Here is a 20806-nt window from a genome sequence, read left to right as displayed (position 1 = left end):
AGGATCCAATTCGGGCGTCCTCTGGAGCCCTGGCAGCTCTCTTCAGGGAAACAACCACCTCCTCGATAGATATCTAAACAAAAAAAAGAAGAGAAAGCGCCCGCTCCATGTGTAAATTCGGTTTAACAATTTCATTTCCTGGACAAGATAAAAATAGCAAACTCACAAACATCCGTTTGGTAAAAGCATTGTGTGAGACAGGCTCGGGCTCCGTGGTAATCCGGAAGTCACTCCGCAGCTCCAGACTTTGGACGATGACCGGGAAACTCGATAGGCTGCGCCCCTCGCAGTGTGGTCCTCCAGCAATCTGTGGTATGTTGTGGTTCCACTGTAAATCCGGTGTCTCGTCTTGGTCGCGTACCAACTTCCCTTCCGGCGTCAGGACGTATAGTGTGGCAATAGCAACGAGAAGAAAGTACTGAGGTGGGGTTGGATCCCCCTCGGTTATTTCTTGTTTTATTAATAAATAATTTACTATATTTTAATCTCTGGTGCGCATTGTGTGCATTTTTCTTCTTGTCTGCACAGTGCTTCAGATGCTGCATCTGAAAAAATGCCGGTGGATCGGGATGTGAGGTAGGGAAGTGACGTCCGCGCCGGAACGTTATTGCCACGCCTCCAAATATTTATTGCCACGCCCCCAATCGCACCCGCTGCAGACCCGTGTCTCTCTCTCTCTCTCTCTCTCTCTCTCTCTCTCTCTGTGTCTCTGTCTCTCTCTGTGTGTCTCTGTCTCTCTCTGTGTGTCTCTGTCTCTCTCTGTGTGTCTCTCTGTGTCTCTGTCTCTTTCTCTGTGTCTCTGTCTCTCTCTGTGTGTCTCTGTTTCTCTCTGTGTCTCTGTGTGTCTCTGTCAAAAGAACATTTCAGTATTGCCAAAGCGTGAGTAAAAGGGGGTGTGGGACAATGATTACACGAATACTAGGGGGTACGGTATAATGGTTATACAGTACATTACTTTTGTCTCTCTCTCTCTCTGTGTCTGTCTCTCTCTCTCTCTGTGTCTCTCTCTCCCTATGTCCCTCTCTCTGTCTCTCTCTCATTCTCTGTCTCTCTCTCTCTGTGTCTCTCTCTCATTCTCTGTCTCTCATTCTCTGTCTCTCATTCTCTGTCTCTCTCTCATTCTCTGTCTCTCTCTCTCATTCTCTGTCTCTCTCTCTCATCCCTGTATGATAGGTACAGTATGTTCCAACTCTATTTTTTGCTCTTCTTTTCCGTTTGAGAGGAGGGAGTCCCTCACCTCTTCAGCCACACACCAGGAACGCTGGATTGCTTTCAGACGCTCGTAGAGGCGGATACAGTTTTGGATTGCAGGCACTGATTTATCTGGTAAGTACCGCAAACATGCTTGAACAAGGGCCGTAGACATTTTATTTGATGGTTTAGATTATCATTGTCTGTGGTTGTTAGTTATTGGTATTAGAGTTTTTTGATGTTGTTACGAATCAAATACATTTTGAAGTAGTAATCCCCTCCGAACTGGGCATTCCTGGCCAATAATGCCCTGGCTGTAAGAGTTGAAGGGCCCAAGCAAAGCCCCCACCTCTATACACACTAACACTGCAGGGGCATCAGAGTGTCTTGTTGTCATGGCAATGGGGGGTGTCACGTGATGTAATTTGTTTAATAAATTATTTTTTAAGGTGTCCCGGTTTTTCATTTTCGAAATCTGGTCACCCTATTGATCAAGCAGAAAAAGTGAAGAAACAATTGTAGTTTTGCTAATGGACGTCATTTTGGCATATCATTAGCTTTGAGGATACCCATTAATATGAAGAAAAATAACATCGATTCCCAATGTAGCCCCCCTTCCCTGGGCCAATCGCAGATCGGGCCCCCCTCCTCTGTACTAGGGTCTGGCTACGTGTCTGAGTGTGGTGCATACCTGCTGGCAACAGGGGGGCCTGAGTCTCCCGCGATGGTATGGGGGATGACAGGATCAGGTTTCTGGGGTGAATGCCTCCGTCTCATCAGAGCAGGATGAAATTTCTCTTCAGAAGGACTTGGAGAGACTGGAAACGTGGGCAGGTAAATGGCAAATGAGGTTTAATACAGATAAATATAAGGTTATGCATTTGGGATGCAAGAATAAAAAGGCGACTTACAAATTAAATGGAGATATATTGGGGGAATCCTTGATGGAGAAGGATTTAGGGGTGCTTGTAGACAGCAGGCTTAGCAATAGTGCCCAATGTCATGCAGTAGCTGCAAAGGCAAACAAGATCTTATCTTGCATCAAACGGGCAATGGATGGAAGGGAAGTAGACATAATTATGCCCCTTTACAAAGCATTAGTAAGACCACACCTTGAATATGGAGTACAATTTTGGGCACCAATCCTAAGAAAAGACATTATGGAACTAGAGAGAGTGCAGAGAAGAGCCACCAAATTAATAAAGGGGATGGACATTCTAACTTATGAGGAGAGGCTAGCTATATTGGATTTATTTACATTAGAAAAGAGGCGTCTAAGAGGGGATATGATAACTATATACAAATATATTCAGGGACAATACAAGGAGCTTTCAAAAGAACTATTCATCCCACGGGCAGTACAAAGGACTCGGGGCCATCCCTTAAGGTTGGAGGAAAGGAAATTTCACCAGCAACAAAGGAAAGGGTTCTTTACAGTAAGGGCAGTTAAAATGTGGAACTCATTACCCATGGAGACTGTGATGGCAGATACAATAGATTTGTTCAAAAAAAGGTTGGACATCTTTTTAGATGGGACAGGTATACAGGGATATACCAAATAAGTATATATGGGAAGGATGTTGATCCAGGGATTAATCCGATTGCCAATTCTTGGAGTCAGGAAGGAATTAATTTTTCCCCTTAATGGGGTTTTTTGTTTGCCTTCCTCTGGATCAATAAGTAAGTATAGATATAGAATTAAGTATCTGTTGTCTGAATTTAGCATAGGTTGAACTTGATGGACGTACGTCTTTTTTCAACCTCATCTATTATGTAACTATGTATGTAATGGTGCTGCGCCTCCATCTCTGAGCCCCAGGAATACGGGTGGAATCCTTCCAGAGAGTCCCCCCCCCCCCCCCTCGGGGATGAGAGATTCCAGTCTCACACTGTATATCTTTAAAAGCAGCCGCAGCTCTTTATTCACAGCAGCAGAATAGCAGCAACAAGACTATCAATCAGGTACAGGGTGTCTTCCTCCACACAGGACTGCTCTCCCTCAGGATGGTCTCTGTGTCCCTGCCACCACCCCAGGTCAAGGGCACCCAGGGTGGGGCTAGCTCTTCCCTCGCCCCCTAAACAGGGTGAGAGGAATTGGTCCACCTCCCTAACTAAGGTTGCATCAGCTCTACTCAGGAGCTGATGGCTCCCCTTCTCCAACGGCCAATTGATATAGGCTCTCTCTGTCACCCTGGGCCAGCCAGGTGACAGACTCAGCAGACTCTAACTCTGGACTGAACTCTTAACTCTGACACACACTTCTACTAAATAGGAAGTGCACTGCTCTTTATGATATTGGCAGGCACTGCCCCTGTGTCTCTGCCTACCACACAGGGTCAGGTACCAATTTCAGGAATGTCCCGTTATTAGCATAAACACAACAGAGTTCCATGGATCTAGCATTAAGACTGTAAGCTCTGCAGGCCAGGGATTTCCTTTCCTATTGTCTGATTTTGTTTGTTGCACTTATTGTATGTATGTATGTCTTTATTTGTATAGCGCCATAAAATGTACATAGCGCTTCACAGTAGTAATACATGTCATATAAATAACAAATATAAATAACAGATAATGGGAATAAGTGCTTCAGACAATATAAATAACAGATAATGGGAATAAGTGCTTCAGACATACTGTAAAAGTAACATTAAGGAAGGAGTCCCTGCTCCGAGGAGCTTACAATCTAATTGGTAGGTAGAGAGAACGTACAGAGACAGTAGGAGGGAATACTAGTAAGTGCGTCTGCAGGGGGTCAAGCTTTGTGTCATGTGTCCATGATTATCCAGTGCTACTCATATGCTTCTTTAAGCATAATTCTCTGTACTGTATTGCCTCTCTTATAAAGCGCTATATAAATAAATATTTACATACATAATATATCTTAATGCATCTTAAGACACCTTAGAGTTCCCTCTATAAGACACTTTATGGTCCACTCAAGTGAATAGTCTGTAAGTAGGGTGACCATTCGTCCCGGTTTTGCCGGGACAGTCCCGTTTTTTTCTGCCCTGTCCCGATTTTAGCTCCGTCCCGGTTATGTCCCGATTTTTGTCCCTGGTCCCGGTATTGCGGGGCAGCGGCGGTGAGGAGAATGCGGCGGCCGGTAAGTATTTTCTATGTGTGTGTGTGAATGCTGCCGGGGAGACTGAATGAAGGAGAATGCCGGGGGCGGGACTTAGAATGCCGGCCGGCCCGCAGGGGATTGGTTGCAGGCAGGTCAGAGGAAGCCGGGGGCGGGACTTCCGCTTTGTGCAGAGCACACGTGTCTTCCCGCTCCCGGCTCCTCTGTTCGCGGTGAGTGTCCCCTTTCTGTCCCGGGTCCCAGCCAGGGGGGGTGGTAGCGGGGGTGCGCCTACCTTTGTACCACCTTGTACCTTTGCCCCCCTGGCGCTCCCACCATTGCCCCCCAGGCGCTCCCACCATTGCCCCATCGGCACTCCCACCTTTGCCCCCCGGCGCTCCCACCTTTGCCCCCCGCCGCTCCCACCTTTGCCCCATCGGCACTCCCACCTTTGCCCCCCGGCGCTCCCACCTTTGCCCCCCCCGGCGCTCACAGCTTTGCCCCCCGGCGCTCCCACCTTTGCCCCTCCGGCGCTCACAGCTTTGTGTGTGTGTGTGTGTGTATCAGTGTGTGTGTGTGTGTGTTTCAGTGTGTGTGTGTTTCAGTGTGTGTGTGTGTGTATAAGTGTGTGTGTGTGTGTATCAGTGTGTGTATCAGTGTGTGTGTGTGTGTGTGTGTGTGTGTGTGTGTGTGTGTGTGTGTGTGTGTGTGTGTGTGTGTGTGTGTGTGTGAATCAGTGGGTGTGTGTGGGTGTGGGTGTGTGTGTGTGTGTGTGTGTGTGTGTGTGTGTGTGTGTGTATGTGTATCAGTGTGTGTGTGTGTGTGTGTGTGTGTGTGTGTGTGTGAATCAGTGGGTGTGTGTGTGTGTGTGTGTGTGTGTGCGTGCGTGCGTGCGTGCGTGCGTGTGTGTGTGTGTGTATTAGTGGGTGGGTGTGTGTGTGTATCAGTGTGTCTGTATCTGTGTGTGTGTGTATTGTATTGTATGTCTTTATTTATATAGCGCCATTAGTGTACATAGCGCTTCACAGTAGTAATACATGTGGTAATCAAATAAATAACAGATAATATAAATAACATATCATGGGAATAAGTGCTTTAGACATAAAAGTAACATTTCGGAAGAGGAGTCCCTGCCCCGAGGAGCTTACAGTCTAATTGGTAGGTAGGGAGAACGTACAGAGACAGTAGGAGGGAGTTCTGGTAAGTGCGTCTGCAGGGGGTCAAGCATTATGTATCGTGTTTAGAATATCCACAGTGCTATTCATATGCTTCTTTAAGCAAGTGTGTCTTAAGGTGGGTCTTAAAGGTGGATAGAGAGGGTGCTAGTCGGGTACTGAGGGGAAGGGCATTCCAGAGATGTGGGGCAGTCAGTGAAAAAGGTTTAAGGCGGGAGAGGGCTTTAGATACAAAGGGGGTAGAAAGAAGACATCCTTGAGAAGAACGCAAGAGTCTGGATGGTGCATACCGAGAAATTAGGGATGAGATGTAAGGAGGGGCAGAAGAATGTAAAGCTTTAAAAGTGAGGAGAAGAATGGAGTGTGAGATGCGGGATTTGATCGGAAGCCAGGAGAGGGATTTCATGAGGGGAGATGCTGAGACAGATCTAGGAAAGAGTAGAGTGATTCTGGCAGCAGCATTTAGGATAGATTGTAGGGGAGACAGGTGAGAGGCAGGAAGGCCGGACAGCAGGAGGTTACAGTAATCAAGACGGGAGAGAATGAGGGCCTGAGTCAGAGTTTTAGCAGTCGAACAACAGAGGAAAGGGCGTATCTTAGTTATATTGCGGAGGAAAAAGCAACAAGTTTTAGAAATGTTTTGAATGTGAGGGGCGAATGTGAGAGAGGAGTCGAACGTGACCCCTAGGCAGCGTGCTTGGGCTACTGGGTGAATGATTGTAGTTCCAACAGTAATGTGGAAGGAGGTAGTAGGGCCAGGTTTGGGAGGAAGTATGAGGAGCTCTGTTTTAGCCATGTTGAGTTTAAGGCGTCGGAGGGCCATCCAGGATGATATAGCAGAGAGACATTCAGAAACTTTGGTTTGTACAGCAGGTGTAAGGTCAGGTGTTGAAAAGTATATTTGTGTGTCGTCGGCATAGAGGTGATAATTAAACCCAAAAGATGTTATTAGGTCACCTAGAGAGAGTGTGTACAGAGAAAAGAGAAGAGGTCCCAGGACAGAGCCCTGGGGTACCCCCACAGAGAGATCAATAGAGGAGGAGGAGGTGTTAGCAGAAGAGACACTAAAAGTACGATGGGAGAGGTAGGATGAGATCCAGGATAGAGCTTTGTTCCGAATACCTAGAGTATGGAGAATGTGGAGGAGAAGAGGGTGGTCCACGGTGTCAAATGCTGCAGAGAGGTCGAGTAATATGAGCAGAGTGTAATGACCTCTGTCTTTGGCAGCATGGAGGTCGTCAGTTATTTTAGTGAGGGTTGTTTCCGTGGAGTGAGCAGTGCGGAAGCCAGATTGTAGAGGGTCTAGGAGAGAATAAGTGTTGAGAAAATGGAGCAAGCGAGAGAATACAAGACGTTCAAGTAGTTTAGAGGCAAAAGGCAGGAGGGAGACAGGTCGATAGTTAGAAAGACAGGTAGGGTCAAGCTTGCTGTTTTTGAGTAATGGTATGACTGTTGCATGTTTGAAGGAGGATGGAAAGGTTCCAGAGCAGAGGGAGGAGTTAAAAATGTGTGTAAGCGTAGGGATTATAGTAGGAGCTAGAGGTTTTAGGAGATGGGAGGGAATGGGGTCAAGAGGGCAAGTGATAGAGGGAGAAGAGGAGATCAACAGCGACACATCCTCCTCTGAGACAGTGGAAAAAGACTCAAGGAAGGCAGGAGGAGAGTTAGGAAGAGGTGTAGGATGGGGGGAAGAAACAGAGGGGATGTTCTGCCGTATGGATTCCACCTTTTCCTTAAAATAGTCTGCAAAGTCCTGAGCGGAGGTGGAGGAAGGAGAGGCAGCTGAGGGTGGTTTGAGTAGAGTATCAAAGACAGAGAACAGTCGGCGTGGGTTAGACTTGTGCATGTTGATTAGTGCAGAAAAGTAGGCTTGTTTAGCTTGCGAGAGGGCAGAGTTGAAACAGGATAGCATAAATTTGTAGTGAAGGAAGTCTGCGAGAGTGTGAGACTTCCTCCAGAGGCGTTCAGAGGAACGAGTGGAGGAACGCAGCATGCGCGTGTGGGAATTTAGCCAGGGTCTAGGGTTAGAAGGGCGAGGGCGGCAGAGAGAAAGCGGGGCATGTAGATCAAGAGATGAGGACAAGACAGAGTTGTACTTTCTGACCAGGTTGTCAGGGTCTGTAGCAGAGCTGAGGGAGGAGTGTAAAGTGGACTCAAAGTCAGGTAAGTGAATAGAGCGCAGGTTTCTGCAGAACCGGGGGGTAGATGGAGGTGGAGAAGGGGAGAAGCTAGATAAAGAGAATGAGATGAGATGATGGTCAGAGAGAGGAAAAGGGGAAATGGAGAAATCAGAGAGAGAGAAGTTTTTAGTGAAAACCAGGTCTAAGTAGTGGCCATCCTTGTGGGTGCTGGCTGCAGTCCACTGTTGAAGGCCAAAAGAAGAGGTAAGAGAAAGAAAGCGGGAAGCCCAAGAGAGAGAGGGGTCATCAATGTGGCAATTGAAGTCCCCAAGGAGAAGAACAGGGGAGTCTGAGGAGAGAAAGAAAGAGAGCCAGGATTCAAAGTGAGAGAGAAAGGCAGAAAGGGGATGAGTAGAGGTAGGTGGGCGATAGATGACCGCCACATGAACAGGGAGAGGAGAGAAGATCTGGACAGTGTGAGCCTCAAAGGAGGGAAAAGCAAGAGAGGGGGGGATAGGAAGGGTTCGGTAACGGCAGACAGAGGAGAGCAGGAGCCCCATGCCTCCACCCCTGCTATCAGGGCGCGGTTTGTGTGTGTGTATCAGTGTGTCTGTATCTGTGTGTGTGTGTGTGTATCAGTGTGGCTTTTTTGGCGATAAGCTGGTGATAAGTGGCTTATCGCTGCTTACTGCATGAGGGCCTTAGGGAGGATTTGTTCCTTTAAAGTACACCTAGTTTGGCATAGGATTTGGATGTCAGGGTATCAATGTGCAACCCAATTGTTAAATGGGAGTTGAATGATCAGATATTTCAAACAAGTAACAGGGGCTAGGATGGTTTTAGAGCTGGTTTTTATCTGAAGCTCTTTCATTGGTAGCTTTAGCAATTAAGCTCTGGTCCCAAATACCATTGTTACAGTCTTGTCAGTGTTTAAAATCAGTTTGTTTTGGGAAATCCAGTTTCAAGTCTCAAAAATCAGATTGAAGTATGTGTTCAAGGTCAGAGAGGCGAGGGCTGCGTGCATATAGGATAAGATCTAAGGCCTCTCACAATAACCCGTTAGGAATATTAATTCCTCATCTATCCGACATAAGTATAAAATTTAGTCTACCAAGACCCCTAATACAGAGTTACCCACCTTATACGGGAGCAGCTGCCAGACGAGTATAGTAAATGTATCTTATTTCTTTTGCCACTGGAGGGCAGCGTGGAGTTGCAAGGAGTGGCGCCCGTAAGGACGACGTGCCAGTTAGGCGGAAGGAGAAGCGCACACACTTTTATGTGAAACGGATATATTTGGGGAGGGATTTAGGAGTCTGAGTAAGAAAATTAACCATTTAAATATGTACAGATTTAATCCCACTTTTGGAAATTAGGGATGTTGCCTAAAAGTTTGAGAATGCATAAAGTGCCACCCATGGGCTTTAATGAAGCAGCATTTGTGGGCTAAATGGAACAGCATTCTGTATAAAGGTATTTTGGACTCGATATAAATAATTGATGCCAAAAACTAATATTAAGTAAATTGAGAATGGAAAAATCTTCAACACAAACGTACAGAATGTGATATTCTGAGAGATCTTACAGATGTTATCAAATCCCACAATGAATATATAGAAAATGTCTGTATAGAACGAGTCAAACAAGAATATGCCAATAAAACGTTTAATTGGGAGATACAGGGGCCACAATTCAGGTCATTTAGCTGAAAGAAGAGAAGCCGGTCAGCCGGTAGAGCAGGTCAGCCGGTCAGCCAGTAGAGCAGGTCAGCAGGTCAGCCAGAAGAGCAGGTCAGCCGGTAGAGCAGGTCAGCCGGTCAGCTCTGAGATCAGCATTACTTATATCCCCTAAACGTTGTCCCCTGCATGTAATGCTGCAGAACAGCCTACACTGCATATACTGTACATGAGATACTTAACCCTTTCTTTTCGCTCGACTAATCTGAATGATTTGCTAATTGGTTTGTAATTAGAGAGATATTTGTAGCAGAATCCCATGTATGTTATTTTTACCTTTTTAGATACCGTTTTGTGTAATAAAAGATATGAGATCAGAGGGGCTTCCTGTTTGCACTCGTGTTTTGGCAGAAGTGTATATGTGACCCTATAAATCTCCCTCACACCTGGGCTTGGCAGCGTGACACTAGTGCAGCGTCCTGGGGAAGAATCACTGAGCTGTTAGCAATAGATACAACGGAAAGAAAAGACACTACACATAGGTTTGATTAAAGAGAGTATTTTATTGAAATAATGAATCTCTTTGCTGGGAGGGGCCTGCAGCACATTGCAGAGCGATATAGTAACACGCAGAGCAATGCATTGCAGGCCCCTCCGGCAGCAAAGGGGTGAAGACCAATGCAGGGTGTATAAAGATCTCACTGATAATTCATGCACAAAGGGCAGTTTGTTGCTGTGATCCAGAGGAAGGCGAAACATAACCCCTGCTGTGCAATGGGGGGAAAAAATTCCTTCCTGACCCCATTAAATGGCGATCGGATGGTCCCTGGATCACTGCGCAGTGAGATCAGATGGAGCAGCACAGATCAGCGTTGTTATACACAGGGGCACACTCAGTATATAGAGATGCGGGTGATGGGGCCCTTGTGCCCCTGTGTATAACTCACCTGCTCCCCCATCCCCCTGCTGCATATCTATCCCATTCACCCCTTTTCCTCCCGCATACCTCGCAGGGCCGGCCGGCCATTAGGCGGTCGCCTAGCGCGCAGAGGTCCTAGGGGCGCATTAATAATCATTATTATTTTTTCCTCTTATTATTTTATTTATTTATCTTTTTTTTAAAATTATTATTCTTTTTTTTATCCAGTATTTTGGCGCCCTTTTATTTTTATTTTGCGTCGCGCTGGGGTGCGGTCGCACCCCCTGCAGCCCCGATATCTACGCCACTGTTTATTTTATTATTTTATTTATCTTATTATTTTTTATACAACTGGGGCACAAATTTTAAGTTTCGCCTCGGGCGCATGAAACCCGTGCTCTGGCCCTGCTCCTTGTTCTCTCTCACCCTCTCACGCCCAATATCCCTATCTCCCTCTAGTACCTGCCCCTCCCTCAGCCTTCCTGATCTTATCTGCCTCTCCTGCGGTCAAACCAACTTCTCAGGGCCCCTAGAATACCCCTGTATCTACGCCCTGGCTCCTCTGCTACCTGCACCTGGCTTCTTCTCCGCCTAAAAAAGGTGAAGCAGCAGATCTGTCCGCACCTCTCGTATTCTCCTACCTGCTCCCGGGGTCTTCTCCTCCGCCTAAAAAAGGTGAAGCAGCAGATCCGGCCACACCTGTCGTATGCTCCTTGGTCATCGTACACCACGTCTGCGTCATCGGCCGCCTTGTAGCCCACCTCATTGTTCCACTTGACGCCCGCTTTGTCGTATGCCTCGTCGTCCGCCTCGTAGCCCGCCTCGTCGTCTGGTGGCACAAAGGGCACCACCTTCGTGCGTGTCCTGATCTGCAGGAGACATGAAGTGTTTGTAACCAGGGACAGTGATACTCTGTATCGCAAGAGCTCCTGTGCCACTTATACCCCATCCCCAATACCACGTTATACCGCCCTCCACAGGGCAAATACCCGTTATACCCACCTCCCCAGGCCCAGTACCCAGTTATACAACCCTCCCAAGGCCCAGTACCCTGTTATACGCCCCTCCCCAGGCCCAGTACTCATTATACCCACCTCACCAGGCCCAGTACCCGTTATACCCACCTCACCAGGCCCAGTACCCATTATATACCCCTCCCCAGAAGGTCATGTTTCTATTTATCAAAAATACATTGAGTTACCTCTGGTTTTCAGGCATGTCCTGGGGGAGTTATCACAGAGACACAGAAACGTTGCTGAGTTTGGGTTAGTAACTCCCTTAACTTCTCAGCAGTTGAATTCCCCATTAGGCGCTTAGCACGTTAAAAACAAGCGTTGCTATTTCTCTGCATGAAGTTGCAGGTAATTGGAAGAGTTACACAGTGACGGCTATTTCATCACTCACCTTCTTCCCCCGAAACGGTCTTTTCTGTCTTTTCCGGCTTCACATCGGATATCCATATCCATTCTTGGCCTCTGATCTGTATGCAAGGCAATGCTTTAAGACAGGGTTGCACAACCTTTTCCCCCTGCTCCCCCCTCCACCTTCCCCACCTTGTCTCCGACGTTCTGATGTAACGACGTCATGTGATATCACGTTGCTATGGCAATGCCACATCATGTGACGCCACGTTGCTGTCGCCAGAAGCCGCCGGAGACAAGGAAAGGGAACTTACAGAGGCCTTGCGCGCGATCTCCGGCATTTAATTTAAATGCTGTGGGGAAGAGCGAGGGGCCTCTGTAAGCGCCGAGCCCCTCCTCCCAAGAAAATGTCGTGCCCCTTGATTTGCGCACCCCTGCTTTAATAGATATTCTGGGACCCTCCAACTCCTCCATCGGACCCTTCCTCATATTGACTGACCTTGCAGTGCTCTGCACTGACTTGCACTGACCTGCTATGGTGCCTCTCAAAATACCATGCTAACTCATTCTGAACATACATGTGTCCTTTTTTCATGTTACTTAGCTTGTATGGGCCACAGACAGCTTTCCCGGGGTCCAGGACTAGTTTCCACCGGGGACACTCACCCATGGGTCGGCGACTTTGCGAGAACCCACCCCCCCCAACCTGTTTTCTCTTGCACTGCCATAGACAACAACATTTCGGCCTGCTGGTCTTTCTCAGGTAAAGTGTCTAAACCCACTAAATCCAGCAAAGAAAGGCCAGCAGCCGAAACATTGTAGTCTGTGGCACAATAAATTATCTTTTTTTATTCAAATCCGTGTGCCCTTTCCCATCAATCATATTGTATCCATTGGACGAAATGCCGGTCTTCCCTGAGACTAAGGGGCACCGGTTAAAGTATCACTACTTATTGTTTTTTTTTGGTGTGCAGCAAATCCCCATCATTTTTGCGTTCTCTTGCTCTGCCCCAATCTGACACACAACCTTGCTCTCTCACCCCCCTCTTAGACTCCCCCGTCACCCTTTCCTTCCTCAAAGGATGTCCTTTAATCAGATCTTACCCAAATTGTCTCCATCTCCCTTGGAAATGTTCTGTCTTTAAGCTGTGCGGCTCCTCTTGATCCGAACTTTCTTAGCTGACCCCTTTAGGTTTCGGCTCCGAGGGTCTAAAAAATAAGCGACTCCGAAAAGATGTGAAATATGCGCACGGGTCCTAATGGGGCACTGAGGGGGAGACTTAAATACTAGTAAATATAATCTACTGTGCTAACAAATATAATCTATTAACTAAGAAACATAACTTATTTACTAAGAAATATAATTTATTAAACTAAGAAATATAACTTATTAAACTAAGAAATATAACTTATTAAACTAAGAAATATATTTTATTAAACTAAGAAATATAATTTATTAAACTAAGAAATATAACTTATTAAACTAAGAAATATAATTTATTAAACTAAGAAATATAACTTATTAAACTAAGAAATATAACTTATTAAACTTAGAAATATAATCTATTAAACTAAATAAATATCTATTAAACTAAATAAATATCTATTCAACTAAATAAATATAATCTATTTAAAAACAATAAAATTAAAAGCTGGAGAAATGATACGTCAACCAAGCAACAGATGTGATGCCAATGAGCGTTGAACTCCTTGCAGATCCACCGTCAGCTGGTTGTGGCAGAAAGTGGTGACATACAGTAGAACAGAGTGGTTGAGCTGTAACCACGGCAGTCAGGTCAGAAATCAACACAATATTTTTTGAAATTTAGAATGAGAATGTTCTGTATGTCACATTCTGGGCTCAGACTCTGAGCCCTGTCACATGTTAGCAGCTTGTGATAATAGAAAGTATCCATATACTGGGATGTGATAAGAAACATGAAGGTCATTTTATAATGGGTCCCATAACCTGCTTTATATGAAGTATCATTTTACACTAATTAGTAGAGATGTTACATTTTGAAAAATAGCACTTCTGGCGACATTGTTCATTTTCTCTACAAATGATAAATGAAAAAGTTGGATAAAACGTTATATGTGTGTGTGCGCGCGCAATATATATATATATAGAGGTATCAGTACCGTGTTAGCCGAGCTTCAATAATCAAAAAATAAATAGATGATACCGTTCTGTGGCTAACGAAATGCTTTTATTTGTGCGAGCTTTCGAGATACACTGATCTCTTCTTCCGGCGATGTTACAATGAATGAAGCAAGCAAAAGGTATACTTAAAAACAGTGTCTCTTGGAATGTTATCTGTGCTGGTCCTTCCCCCGGTGTGGATGTGTTTTATGCCTAGAGACAGCTGTGTGTGCATAGATATAGCACAGTATGTTAAATTACGCTGCGGGGTCATGTGACGTCACCCTCGTCAAATGCCGCTGCAGGTCACATGACGCCGCATCATGGTAAGGTGGGGGGGCGCGAGCACCGGCAGGGGGGCGAGCTGCAAAAGTTTGTGCTCCCCTGGTATAACCAATAAATAATATAGCTGATATAGCAATTTGGTTGTGGCTAGAGAGAGATTATAATGGCAGTGAGAATTAGTGGTCAGAATTAATAACAGTGCAATTACTAAAAAGTAGCTGTAATAAAATAATAATAAACTCTATGCCTAAACACAATAAAAGTCCAGAAACCTAGCTCTAATAGCTATGTTATAACTCAATCATAAAAGGATCCAATTCGGGCGTCCTCTGGAGCCCTGGCAGCTCTCTTCAGGGAAACAACCACCTCCTCGATAGATATCTAAACAAAAAAAAGAAGAGAAAGCGCCCGCTCCATGTGTAAATTCGGTTTAACAATTTCATTTCCTGGACAAGATAAAAATAGCAAACTCACAAACATCCGTTTGGTAAAAGCATTGTGTGAGACAGGCTCGGGCTCCGTGGTAATCCGGAAGTCACTCCGCAGCTCCAGACTTTGGACGATGACCGGGAAACTCGATAGGCTGCGCCCCTCGCAGTGTGGTCCTCCAGCAATCTGTGGTATGTTGTGGTTCCACTGTAAATCCGGTGTCTCGTCTTGGTCGCGTACCAACTTCCCTTCCGGCGTCAGGACGTATAGTGTGGCAATAGCAACGAGAAGAAAGTACTGAGGTGGGGTTGGATCCCCCTCGGTTATTTCTTGTTTTATTAATAAATAATTTACTATATTTTAATCTCTGGTGCGCATTGTGTGCATTTTTCTTCTTGTCTGCACAGTGCTTCAGATGCTGCATCTGAAAAAATGCCGGTGGATCGGGATGTGAGGTAGGGAAGTGACGTCCGCGCCGGAACGTTATTGCCACGCCTCCAAATATTTATTGCCACGCCCCCAATCGCACCCGCTGCAGGCCCGTGTCTCTCTCTCTCTCTCTCTCTCTCTCTCTCTCTCTCTCTGTGTGTCTCTGTCTCTCTCTGTGTGTCTTTGTCTCTCTCTGTGTGTCTCTGTCTCTCTCTGTGTGTCTCTCTGTGTCTCTGTCTCTTTCTCTGTGTCTCTGTCTCTCTCTGTGTGTCTCTGTTTCTCTCTGTGTCTCTGTGTGTCTCTGTCAAAAGAACATTTCAGTATTGCCAAAGCGTGAGTAAAAGGGGGTGTGGGACAATGATTACACGAATACTAGGGGGTACGGTATAATGGTTATACAGTACATTACTTTTGTCTCTCTCTCTCTCTGTGTCTGTCTCTCTCTCTCTGTGTCTCTCTCTCCCTATGTCCCTCTCTCTGTCTCTCTCTCATTCTCTGTCTCTCTCTCTCTGTGTCTCTCTCTCATTCTCTGTCTCTCATTCTCTGTCTCTCATTCTCTGTCTCTCTCTCATTCTCTGTCTCTCTCTCTCATCCCTGTATGATAGGTACAGTATGTTCCAACTCTATTTTTTGCTCTTCTTTTCCGTTTGAGAGGAGGGAGTCCCTCACCTCTTCAGCCACACACCAGGAACGCTGGATTGCTTTCAGACGCTCGTAGAGGCGGATACAGTTTTGGATTGCAGGCACTGATTTATCTGGTAAGTACCGCAAACATGCTTGAACAAGGGCCGTAGACATTTTATTTGATGGTTTAGATTATCATTGTCTGTGGTTGTTAGTTATTGGTATTAGAGTTGTTTGATGTTGTTACGAATCAAATACATTTTGAAGTAGTAATCCCCTCCGAACTGGGCATTCCTGGCCAATAATGCCCTGGCTGTAAGAGTTGAAGGGCCCAAGCAAAGCCCCCACCTCTATACACACTAACACTGCAGGGGCATCAGAGTGTCTTGTTGTCATGGCAATGGGGGGTGTCACGTGATGTAATTTGTTTAATAAATTATTTTTTAAGGTGTCCCGGTTTTTCATTTTCGAAATCTGGTCACCCTATTGATCAAGCAGAAAAAGTGAAGAAACAATTGTAGTTTTGCTAATGGACGTCATTTTGGCATATCATTAGCTTTGAGGATACCCATTAATATGAAGAAAAATAACATTGATTCCCAATGTGGCCCCCCTTCCCTGGGCCAATCGCAGATCGGGCCCCCCTCCTCTGTACTAGGGTCTGGCTACGTGTCTGAGTGTGGTGCATACCTGCTGGCAACAGGGGGGCCTGAGTCTCCCGCGATGGTATGGGGGATGACAGGATCAGGTTTCTGGGGTGAATGCCTCCGTCTCATCAGAGCAGGATGAAATTTCTCTTCAGAAGGACTTGGAGAGACTGGAAACGTGGGCAGGTAAATGGCAAATGAGGTTTAATACAGATAAATATAAGGTTATGCATTTGGGATGCAAGAATAAAAAGGCGACTTACAAATTAAATGGAGATATATTGGGGGAATCCTTGATGGAGAAGGATTTAGGGGTGCTTGTAGACAGCAGGCTTAGCAATAGTGCCCAATGTCATGCAGTAGCTGCAAAGGCAAACAAGATCTTATCTTGCATCAAACGGGCAATGGATGGAAGGGAAGTAGACATAATTATGCCCCTTTACAAAGCATTAGTAAGACCACACCTTGAATATGGAGTACAATTTTGGGCACCAATCCTAAGAAAAGACATTATGGAACTAGAGAGAGTGCAGAGAAGAGCCACCAAATTAATAAAGGGGATGGACATTCTAACTTATGAGGAGAGGCTAGCTATATTGGATTTATTTACATTAGAAAAGAGGCGTCTAAGAGGGGATATGATAACTATATACAAATATATTCAGGGACAATACAAGGAGCTTTCAAAAGAACTATTCATCCCAAGGCAAGTACAAAGGACTCGGGGCCATCCCTTAAGGTTGGAGGAAAGGAAATTTCACCAGCAACAAAGGAAAGGGTTCTTTACAGTAAGGGCAGTTAAAATGTGGAACTCATTACCCATGGAGACTGTGATGGCAGATACAATAGATTTGTTCAAAAAAAGGTTGGACATCTTTTTAGATGGGACAGGTATACAGGGATATACCAAATAAGTATATATGGGAAGGATGTTGATCCAGGGATTAATCCGATTGCCAATTCTTGGAGTCAGGAAGGAATTAATTTTTCCCCTTAATGGGGTTTTTTGTTTGCCTTCCTCTGGATCAATAAGTAAGTATAGATATAGAATTAAGTATCTGTTGTCTGAATTTAGCATAGGTTGAACTTGATGGACGTATGTCTTTTTTCAACCTCATCTATTATGTAACTATGTATGTAATGGTGCTGCGCCTCCATCTCTGAGCCCCAGGAATACGGGTGGAATCCTTCCAGAGAGCCCCCCCCCCCCCCTCGGGGATGAGAGATTCCAGTCTCACACTGTATATCTTTAAAAGCAGCCGCAGCTCTTTATTCACAGCAGCAGAATAGCAGCAACAAGACTATCAATCAGGTACAGGGTGTCTTCCTCCACACAGGACTGCTCTCCCTCAGGATGGTCTCTGTGTCCCTGCCACCACCCCAGGTCAAGGGCACCCAGGGTGGGGCTAGCTCTTCCCTCGCCCCCTAAACAGGGTGAGAGGAATTGGTCCACCTCCCTAACTAAGGTTGCATCAGCTCTACTCAGAGGCTGATGGCTCCCCTTCTCCAACGGCCAATTGATATAGGCTCTCTCTGTCACCCTGGGCCAGCCAGGTGACAGACTCAGCAGACTCTTACTCTGGACTGAACTCTTAACTCTGACACACACTTCTACTAAATAGGAAGTGCACTGCTCTTTATGATATTGGCAGGCACTGCCCCTGTGTCTCTGCCTACCACACAGGGTCAGGTACCAATTTCAGGAATGTCCCGTTATTAGCATAAACACAACAGAGTTCCATGGATCTAGCATTAAGACTGTAAGCTCTGCAGGCCAGGGATTTCCTTTCCTATTGTCTGATTTTGTTTGTTGCACTTATTGTATGTATGTATGTCTTTATTTGTATAGCGCCATAAAATGTACATAGCGCTTCACAGTAGTAATACATGTCATATAAATAACAAATATAAATAACAGATAATGGGAATAAGTGCTTCAGACATACTGTAAAAGTAACATTAAGGAAGGAGTCCCTGCTCCGAGGAGCTTACAATCTAATTGGTAGGTAGAGAGAACGTACAGAGACAGTAGGAGGGAATACTAGTAAGTGCGTCTGCAGGGGGTCAAGCTTTGTGTCATGTGTCCATGATTATCCAGTGCTACTCATATGCTTCTTTAAGCATAATTCTCTGTACTGTATTGCCTCTCTTATAAAGCGCTATATAAATAAATATTTACATACATAATATATCTTAATGCATCTTAAGACACCTTAGAGTTCCCTCTATAAGACACTTTATGGTCCACTCAAGTGAATAGTCTGTAAGTAGGGTGACCATTCGTCCCGGTTTTGCCGGGACAGTCCCGTTTTTTCTGCCCTGTCCCGATTTTAGCTCCGTCCCGGTTATGTCCCGATTTTTGTCCCTGGTCCCGGTATTGCGGGGCAGCGGCGGTGAGGAGAATGCGGCGGCCGGTAAGTATTTTCTATGTGTGTGTGTGTGAATGCTGCCGGGGAGACTGAATGAAGGAGAATGCCGGGGGCGGGACTTAGAATGCCGGCCGGCCCGCAGGGGATTGGTTGCAGGCAGGTCAGAGGAAGCCGGGGGCGGGACTTCCGCTTTGTGCAGAGCACACGTGTCTTCCCGCTCCCGGATCCTCTGTTCGCGGTGAGTGTCCCCTTTCTGTCCCGGGTCCCAGCCAGGGGGGGTAATAGGAGGTGGTAGCGGGGGTGCGCCTACCTTTGTACCACCTTGTACCTTTGCCCCCCTGGCGCTCCCACCATTGCCCCCCCGGCGCTCCCACCATTGCCCCATCGGCACTCCCACCTTTGCCCCCCGGCGCTCCCACCTTTGCCCCCCGCCGCTCCCACCTTTGCCCCATCGGCACTCCCACCTTTGCCCCCCGGCGCTCCCACCTTTGCCCCCCCCGGCGCTCACAGCTTTGCCCCCCGGCGCTCCCACCTTTGCCCCTCCGGCGCTCACACCTTTGTGTGTGTGTGTGTGTATCAGTGTGTGTGTGTGTGTGTGTATCAGTGTGTGTGTGTGTTTCAGTGTGTGTGTGTGTATGTGTGTGTGTGTGTGTGTGTATCAGTGTGTGTGTGTGTGTGTGTGTGTGTGTGTGTGTGTGTGTGTGTGTGTGTGTGTGTGTGTGTGTGTGTGTGTGTGTGTGAATCAGTGTGTGTGTGTGTGTGTGTGTGTGTGTGTGTGTGTGTGTGTGTGTGTGAATCAGTGTGTGTGTGTGTGAATCAGTGTGTGTGTGTGTGTGTGTGTGTGAATCAGTGTGTGTGTGTGTGTGTGTGTGTGTGTGTGTGTGTGTGTGTGTGTGTGTGTGTATCAGTGTGTCTGTATCTGTGTGTGTGTGTGTGTATCAGTGTGGCTTTTTTGGCGATAAGCTGGTGATAAGTGGCTTATCGCTGCTTACTGCATGAGGCCCTTAGGGAGGATTTGTTCCTTTAAAGTACACCTAGTTTGGCATAGGATTTGGATGTCAGGGTATCAATGTGCAACCCAAATGTTAAATGGGAGTTGAATGCCCAGATATTTCAAACAAGTAACAGGGGCTAGGATGGTTTTAGAGCTGGTTTTTATCTGAAGCTCTGTCATTGGCAGCTTTAGCAATTTAGCTCTGGTCCCAAATACCATTGTTACAGTCTTGTCAGTGTTTAAAATCAGTTTGTTTTGGGAAATCCAGTTTCAAGTCTCAAAAATCAGATTGAAGTATGTGTTCAAGGTCAGAGAGGCGAGGGCTGCGTGCATATAGGATAAGATCTAAGGCCTCTCACAATAACCCGTTAGGAATATTAATTCCTCATCTATCCGACATAAGTATAAAATATAGTCTACCAAGACCCCTAATACAGAGTTACCCACCTTATACGGGAGCAGCTGCCAGACGAGTATAGTAAATGTATCTTATTTCTTTTGCCACTGGAGGGCAGCGTGGAGTTGCAAGGAGTGGCGCCCGTAAGGACGACGTGCCAGTTAGGCGGAAGGAGAAGCGCACACACTTTTATGTGAAACGGATATATTTGGGGAGGGATTTAGGAGTCTGAGTAAGAAAATTAACCATTTAAATATGTACAGATTTAATCCCACTTTTGGAAATTAGGGATGTTGCCTAAAAGTTTGAGAATGCATAAAGTGCCACCCATGGGCTTTAATGAAGCAGCATTTGTGGGCTAAAGGGAACAGCATTCTGTATAAAGGTATTTTGGACTCAATATAAATAATTGAGGCCAAAAACTAATATTAAGTAAATTGAGAATGGAAAAAACTTCAGCACAAACGTACAGAATGTGATATTCTGAGAGATCTTACAGATGTTATCAAATCCCACAATGAATATATAGAAAATGTCTGTATAGAACGAGTCAAACAAGAATATGCCAATAAAACGTTTAATTGGGAGATACAGGGGCCACAATTCAGGTCATTTAGCTGAAAGAAGAGAAGCAGGTCAGCCGGTCAGCCAGTAGAGCAGGTCAGCAGGTCAGCCAGAAGAGCAGGTCAGCCGGTCAGCCGGTAGAGCAGGTCAGCCGGTCAGCTCTGAGATCAGCATTACTTATATCCCCTAAACTTTGTCCCCTGCATGTAATGCTGCAGAACAGCCTACACTGCATATACTGTACATGAGATACTTAACCCTTTCTTTTCGCTCGACTAATCTGAATGATTTGCTAATTGGTTTGTAATTAGAGAGATATTTGTAGCAGAATCCCATGTATGTTATTTTTACCTTTTTAGATACCGTTTTGTGTAATAAAAGATATGAGATCAGAGGGGCTTCCTGTTTGCACTCGTGTTTTG

The sequence above is a fragment of the Ascaphus truei genome, unplaced genomic scaffold, assembly GCF_040206685.1.
Source record: "Ascaphus truei isolate aAscTru1 unplaced genomic scaffold, aAscTru1.hap1 HAP1_SCAFFOLD_364, whole genome shotgun sequence".
NCBI classification, from domain to species: domain Eukaryota; kingdom Metazoa; phylum Chordata; class Amphibia; order Anura; family Ascaphidae; genus Ascaphus; species Ascaphus truei.
Note: the sequence above shows the minus strand (reverse complement) of the source record.